Genomic DNA, 7,592 nt, shown 5'->3' on the forward strand with positions numbered 1-7,592 from the left:
CCATTGGTCCTTTCTCTAACTCCTTCACTGGGGACCCTGTACTCAGTTGGATGGATGGCTGTGAGCCTTTTTTTTAAAAGCTTTATTTGTAATTGTGTGAGTAAGTGTGTGTGTGTATGTGTGTTTTTGTATAGAAACTATAGTTATAGTTGATTGTTATCCACCTTGTAGGTGCTGGGGACCTAAAACAGGTCCTCTGCAAGACCTGTAAAGTGTTCTTAACCACTGGGCTATCTTTCCAGTCTCTGGCTTTCTTCTTTAACTCATATCTTTTGCCTTCACTAAACTTCTCTCGGTCCTTAGGTTAAACTGTATATACTTGAGATGTACAATTTTCACCCTGCTTCTAGAAGCATACTTTGATTAAATGTAATTATATGTCTTTTAAATTTTTTAGAGTAGTCATAATTACTAATATCATGTCATTACTTAGGTATCATTTTGTCTGCAGACCTGTTTTTTAGCCTGTGTGAATGATTTGGTATCTTTATTACCAGTGTATGCATCTGTGTGCCCCCTTCAGATATATGCTATGTGGTATATTAACATGATAAAGTCCCCCAAATGAATTTAATTCAAATACATTACAAAAAAACAACTTGCCAGTTTAGTCTAAATTCCTTTTAATTCATGACTCAAAAGAAATCCAACAAGCTAGTTATTTTTGAAAAGATAACTTGGCCTCATACAAACCAGTTAAATGTAGAGTTTTGTTTGTCTGTCTGTCTGTTGGAGGCAATGTATTACTATGTACCTGTGATGGTTTGGATCTTGCTATGTAGACCAGATGGGCCTTGAACTCAGAGAGAAATCTTCCTACCTCTGTCTGCCTCCTGAGTGCTGGGATTAAAGGTTTGTGCCACCACAGCCTGGCAGGATTTTATATTTTATCAATATTATTGCTTATAATTTCTTCTAAAATTTGCCAAGCTCCATAATAGTTAAGGGTATTGCATCATTTAAAACCCTCCCTGGTTCTGGTCAAACTACATCTGTTAACACAGCAGCTAATTTTGAAAGTACAAATAAGTCTTCAAGACTGGTGTCACTGGCCCTGAGAATGTTCAACAGGCATGCTTAGAGGACAAAAGCAAATCAGATAAATGGCCTAAGAGAGCACACAATACTTTGGCCCTTGCCTTCCAAGGTCAGCCAGCTCCAAGGCAACCAGGCTGAACAACAAGATATTTCTAAAAGTGTCCTGCAATTCCAGTAAGTCACCTGTCCTCTTGATCAGCCATGGAGGCTACTGGAGAGAGCCTCTTACCAATGTACACTCTGCAGAGAGAAGAGAGTCATTACAGAGAAAACCTCCACAGTACTTCCAAGGGAGGCCACATGGTCCAAAAAAGTCATGACCCATCCCAGGAAATGACATGATGGAGAAATGAAGGAAGTAATCCCCAAGGAGCAAAGGCAAGTTAATTTTAGACACCTACAGGGCCTTAAGCACCCAACAGGAAAGTACAACCAACAATAATATTACAGAATCAAATTCTACCAGCCCCCAACATGAAATCTCATGCTGAGCTGTGGATCTGGTGCTCTGAAAAACTCCACAAAGACTACCAGATTCTGTCAGTTGAAAAACCCTAAAGGCCTTTTCAAATACTCATATAGCTGTCAATCTCCTGGGAGTTACTAATTATGGTCATCTGTCCAGGATAAAAAGAAGAAAAAAACTAGATTTATGTTATAAAGCACTCAAAATGAGATATGAGGTTGCCTTATTAGAGCACTAAAGCAGCCAAGGACTTCCATTTTTCCTCTTCCAACTGGACTTGAGGGCCAAAGACAGAGAAGTAAATATGATCTCTTGACACATATTCAAATTATTCAAATCATGGGTGCCTTGATAACACTTAAGGTCACCGTTATGTCTACCCTACCGGCAAACCAAAAACAAAATACCAACGCTTTCTTCACCACCATTTAAAAATGATTCTGGCTGGGGAGATGGCCCAATAGATAAAGGTATCTGCCACCAAGCCTAACAACCCATCTTCAGTCCCTGGCTCCCACTTGGTGGAGAGAGAGAATTGGCATTTACCCTCCACCTATGTGTTGGCGCGCACACACACAATTAAAGAAATAAAATGTAATTGAAAATATCTTGTTTATTTCAAAGTGTTCAATACATTTGGCTCTGTGTCTATAGAGTTCCCAAATTTCATCTATTGATATCTGTTTATCAGTGGTGTTCTGGGATCCACTGGGGTCCTAACCACCTGACAGCTGGGTCTGTCATAGTCATTTTCAGGCTTGTCCTACATTGCCTGGACTTTTCCTCAGTCTTCAAAACAAATCTCTAAACTTCTCCTAGGCAGGTAGCTCAGACCCCACAGTGCTGTAGATCATCATTGATACTCTAACAGGTCATCTCTATACCTGTCTCCTAGGTTGGCTCCCTCATGCCACATACAGGTTCCCCCAACATAATAAAAGCCAAAGCCTCTGGCCCATGACAAGGTGTCATGGGTTTGCCTTCCTGCTCACTTCTTTCGGGATTAAACGTTTCTTTCCTGAGAGGTCTATTGTGCTCTGTCTTTGTTTAGCCAGGGTTTCTATCATTATTTAGATAAACGTGACCGTGGTTCGTCTCTCCCACGGTACATGTTCATTATCAAAACTTTTCTATAACCTCTAGTCTGATAGCTACTTTTATCCCACGCGTTGGGTTACTTGTTCCGGGGAGAGCACAGCCCAAGGCCACAGTCTGCCTCTCTCCTGCATTTGTGTGCTTTCTGAGTGAAGGATTTTTATTTTACATTTTTTAATGATTGGAAAATCATCAAAGACCACTAGTATTTCACAAGATGTGAAAATTATGTGAAATTTTAGTTTTGTTGTCTGAAAATAGAGGTTTCCTGAAACACAAGCATATCTCTTTCTGCATTATGTGTGACTGCTTCAACAGCAGTTGGAGTCAACGACAATGTTGAGAAGTTTCTAGACAAACCATATGACTTACAGGACCTAAAATACTTCTGACCTTCTACTGTTGGAAAAAAAAGTTTGCCAACTACTGATTTGGGTGTTTTTATTCTGTTGTCTCTATGTTGTGCTCCATACATTTATAAAAAAGGCTCAGCTGCATCCCTCCATGTCCCATCATGTCACTGTGATGTTATAGTATCTAGTTACTCCAGCCCAATACTTAATACTGCAGCTAAGCAGGATAAAGACACATAGCTCCACAACAGGGAAAAAGAATTTGAGAGAAGTATCAGATTTCTCATTTCTGAAACTATCCACTTAAGTACAGTTAGAACCTTTTGTATTCATGGGCTGTCAACCCACTGATTCAAATAACTATTGGCCAAAAAATGTGAAAAAAATGTCTCTGTATCAAATATATACAATGATGGGATTCTCCAAATATGAGAACTACATATGTAGCATGAACTTTGTAGTAGGTATTATAATTTATCTATATATGAGTTAAATTATAGCAGAAGATGCATATATGTTAAGTACAAATGCTACAGTATTTTATGTAAGTGACTGTAACAGCCATGATTTGTGTATGGGCAGGAATACTGGAACCAGTCTTCTGTGGATCCTGAGAAATAATAGGACTCTATGGTAGCACATACCCTTTTTTTGGCAGTACTTGGGATTGAGCCTAGGGCATCGTGTATATGAGGCCAGCACACACCATTGAGATCAACACTAGTGCATATACATATTTGTAGAGCCCCAAACTACAACTATTCATTGAATACTACTTGAGCCACTCAACCCCCAAACAGTCCATCAACTCTAGAAGCTTCAAGTGCTTCCAATTTAAGTAAAAGTGTAACAACCATCTTCAAAGCTCTGAGGATGACATCTACCCATTCTAGGAAGTTGTTCACTTACTCTTTTACACTCTAGCATCACTCTGATTTTCTGATACTAATCACAGCATGAGGCAAGATGATGCAGCAAAGAACAGTCCATCAAACATAGTATTAAGAATCCAAAGATCTACATTTAAATCTTGGCCCTACCACTTCCATTGGATGAATTTTCTAACATCTTAAAGCACTGATATCCTTGTTGATGGAATGGGAATGAAAATTACATTTTATGGGACATCTACAAGGTTGTAATAATTAATGAATGCATCATGCTTAGATGATACTGATGATGATGATATTAGTTTTCATCTTATCTTCTGGCCTCTCTCCCTTCCTCAGATTTACTGAAAAAGTTTAGCTGCTATTGATGAAGTCAATCCCTTGAAGAGTTTTTCTCAATCAGTATGGACAGCAGATCATTAAAAATATCAATTGGTTAAAGTTTTTGATTAATTATTCCTCTATGCTCACTTGACTAATATTTGCTCCCCAAGCAAAGACTAAACAGATTAGATTGCTTTCATTCTGTGTTAACAAAAATAGTCTCATTTTCAATTAGCAGGGTCAAAAATATCTCACTAACCAGAGATGATGATCAATTAATTATGAGCCACATTGCTATAAAGAAAAATCTTTGCTTCCTTTCCACAGTCTTTGAAAAACATTAGTGGTCAGGCGTGGGAGCTCCTGCCTGTAAGCTCTGCACTTGGAAAACTGACATAAGAGGATCAGCCTGAGTTCAAGGTGAACCTGAGCTGCATAGTGCATTCCTGTCTCAAACAAAACAAAACCTAACAAACAGGGATTGGTGGATTTTATGTGTTTGATTTTTAAATTTGGTTAGCAATTTCCATGAAGGAGATGTAGAGATGGCTTCACAGGTAAAAATACTTGCAGCACAAGCCTGACAGCTTGAGTTAGATCCTTGGGGACCACCCTGGAATGAGAGAATTGACTGTCCCAAATTGCCCTCTGACTGTACATGCTTCCAGTGGCACCCATGTGCACATATAACCATCACACACACACACAAACAACAGTGAATAAAATAATGCTTTAAAGACTAGCAAGCAAGATGGCTCAGCATGGGAAAGCACTCACCACTAAGCCTGGTGACCTGAGTTCACTCCCTGAGACCCACATGGTAAAAAGTGAGAACCGTCATCTTCCAAAAACTGTTCTCTGATCTCCACATGTGCACTGGAATATGTACGTGCTCACAAACATATATAGACACAGTAAATAGATGAGTGCAATTAAAGAATTAAAACTTAAGAACAGAAACAACTTTCCTTAAGGGGAAAAACATTTAGGATCATAAAGGGAGAAATACAGACAGTGGCATATCATGTAATCCCAGCTGCTGAGTCTAAGACAGAAGGATTGTAAGTTTAAGGCTGTGCTGCTTAGTTTTTTTTTTTTTTTTCCAACTTGATACAAGACAAGGTCATCTGGGAAAAGGAGACTTCTAATGGAGAAAACACCTGCATTAAATTAGCCTGTAGGGAAATCTGTAGAGGAATTCTCCCAATTGATGGGGGTAGGGTCCAGTCCATTGTAGATTATACCATTCCTGCACTGGTTGTCCTGGGTGCTGTAAGAAGGCAGGCTGGGCAAACCAGTAAGCAGTAAGGTTCTTTCAAAGCTTCTGCTCAATTCCCTACCTCCAAATTCCTGCACTGCTTGATCTCCTGTTCTGAGTTCCCTCAGTGATGGACTACGATCAACACATGTAAGGTAAATAAACCCTTTCCTTCCCAAAATTGCTTTTGGTTATAATGTTTATCACAATAATAGAAACCCAACTAACATGGAGGTCACCCTGAGCAGCCAGGTAAGACTTTGTCTCAAAATAAAATCAAATACATTAATGAATGAGTGAATGAATGAATGAATGAATGAATGAATAGAAAAGAATGGTATGTAACACAGTGACAGAGCACGTATCTGGCATACCCTCAGGCCTTGCATTCAATCCACAAAACCAAAATAAATAAGAAAGAAAAATAACATAGAAAGAGACAAACAGAACTTGATCTACTTGCTGCCATGGAATCAAGTTAACTCTGATGTACAGAAGTAATGAACTGATTGATGTTGGGAGAGAATGTAATCTTCTTAAAATCAGAGATATCTCCAAAGCATTTCCTTCAGTTCCTGGGTTTGTTTGATTGTTTGTTTGTCTGCTTGTTTTTGGAGACAAGGCCTCACTCTATAGCCCAAACTCACAGCAATCCTCCTAATGCCCCAGTCTCTAAAATGTTGGAATTACAGACATGAGCCAAGCCACCATAGTGACTTGATTACTGATTTACTGCTGAAGTACTTACACAATGAAACGTTGGTTTGCCCTTGACAGAGATTCGAGGCTATAGAAAAAATGGAGATTACATACACCTAGGCTGCCTTTCAAAGACTGTGCCATGGATAGAAGGGGTATGTTAATAGTGGCAGGCCGGACCAATTGGGAAGCTAGTTACTAGTAGCAAGTTCAATGGAGACCAATTGCACTGTCATCTTTGACCAATATATTTGTCCAAATGTCTCTGATGGCTTTAAAAAAATCCATTCAATGACTACACTTTAGATAGCTACCAGATTTTAGGCCATATGATTGCACTGGGGATGGGCTGGCATTAAAGTGGGAGTCAGAGGCCTGGGTTCTAGTCCTTGATCTGGCTCCAAGCAGCTATGTCAAAAGGCTACAGGTTGCTTTGAGAGTACTAATGAGCCTCCATTTCAATGCAACTCTTCACAGATGGTTTTGACCTTCCTTGATCCCAGTCAGGAGGCCATTTTCTTCTGATAAGGCAATGACTGAAAGTGCTGCAGAATGATGCCCTCTGGGCATAAAATGGCCAACGACCTCTTGAACGCCCAATAGCTGTGATTCCACATACAAGAACTGCCCTAAGATTGTGTCCATTTGAGTTCCATCATAGGGGGTGGGGGGACATTGTGAAGCCTCATCCCTCTTCAAGGATAGGCAGTTAACAGTTGAGAGGAAGGAGGCTCACAAGGCCCTGCCCCCTCCCTGAGGATATAAAGACAATTAACTGTTGATAGAAGAGGATGTGTCCTGAGGTTTCACTCTTCCCTGAGAATGTATAAAGAGCTAACTATTGCTAGAGTAGAGGCTCACAAGTGCCCCCCCCACAACTCAAGGATATATGAGCAGTTAAGTGTCAGAAGGGAGAGGCTCATGAAACCCTGCCTCTTCTCAAAAATATATAGGAAATGTATGGTTGCTGAGAAAATGACATTTTCTTCTGTGACGTAGCCATTTCTAAGTTGCCCATGGTAGTACAAATAAGCCTTCACTTATGCTTCTGTAAATCACTCTACCTCAATTCAATGACTCACCATGATGCACCTGCCATGGAATCCCTTATCTCGTCTGTCACTGGTGCCATTTCCGGCGTGACTAGACCCTTGTTAATTTCCTAAGTAGAAGTGCACTCAAGAGTTGGCTTTCAACATAGGGCAGGACAGAATACAAGATGAGTTGAGGAGGAATACTCACTTGCGTGGTCTCTGCTGTGAATGATGAGACTGTAGCCAATGCTAAACTGTGTGTGGGTAGAAGATCTTCAAGTCCCCATAGTGCTGTCCCTTCCCATGCTGCATGGAACAACATGTCCTCTTGTTGCAGTGGCGAGTGTATTGTCCTTGCTGTAGTGGGGGAGGGGTGGGCAGGGAGATACGAAACTAAGGCTGCTCCTCCTGAAGGTGGAAACTCCAAGAAGGCCA

The sequence above is a fragment of the Mastomys coucha genome, chromosome X (genome assembly GCF_008632895.1).
Source record: "Mastomys coucha isolate ucsf_1 chromosome X, UCSF_Mcou_1, whole genome shotgun sequence".
In the NCBI taxonomy this organism is placed as follows: Eukaryota; Metazoa; Chordata; class Mammalia; order Rodentia; family Muridae; genus Mastomys; species Mastomys coucha.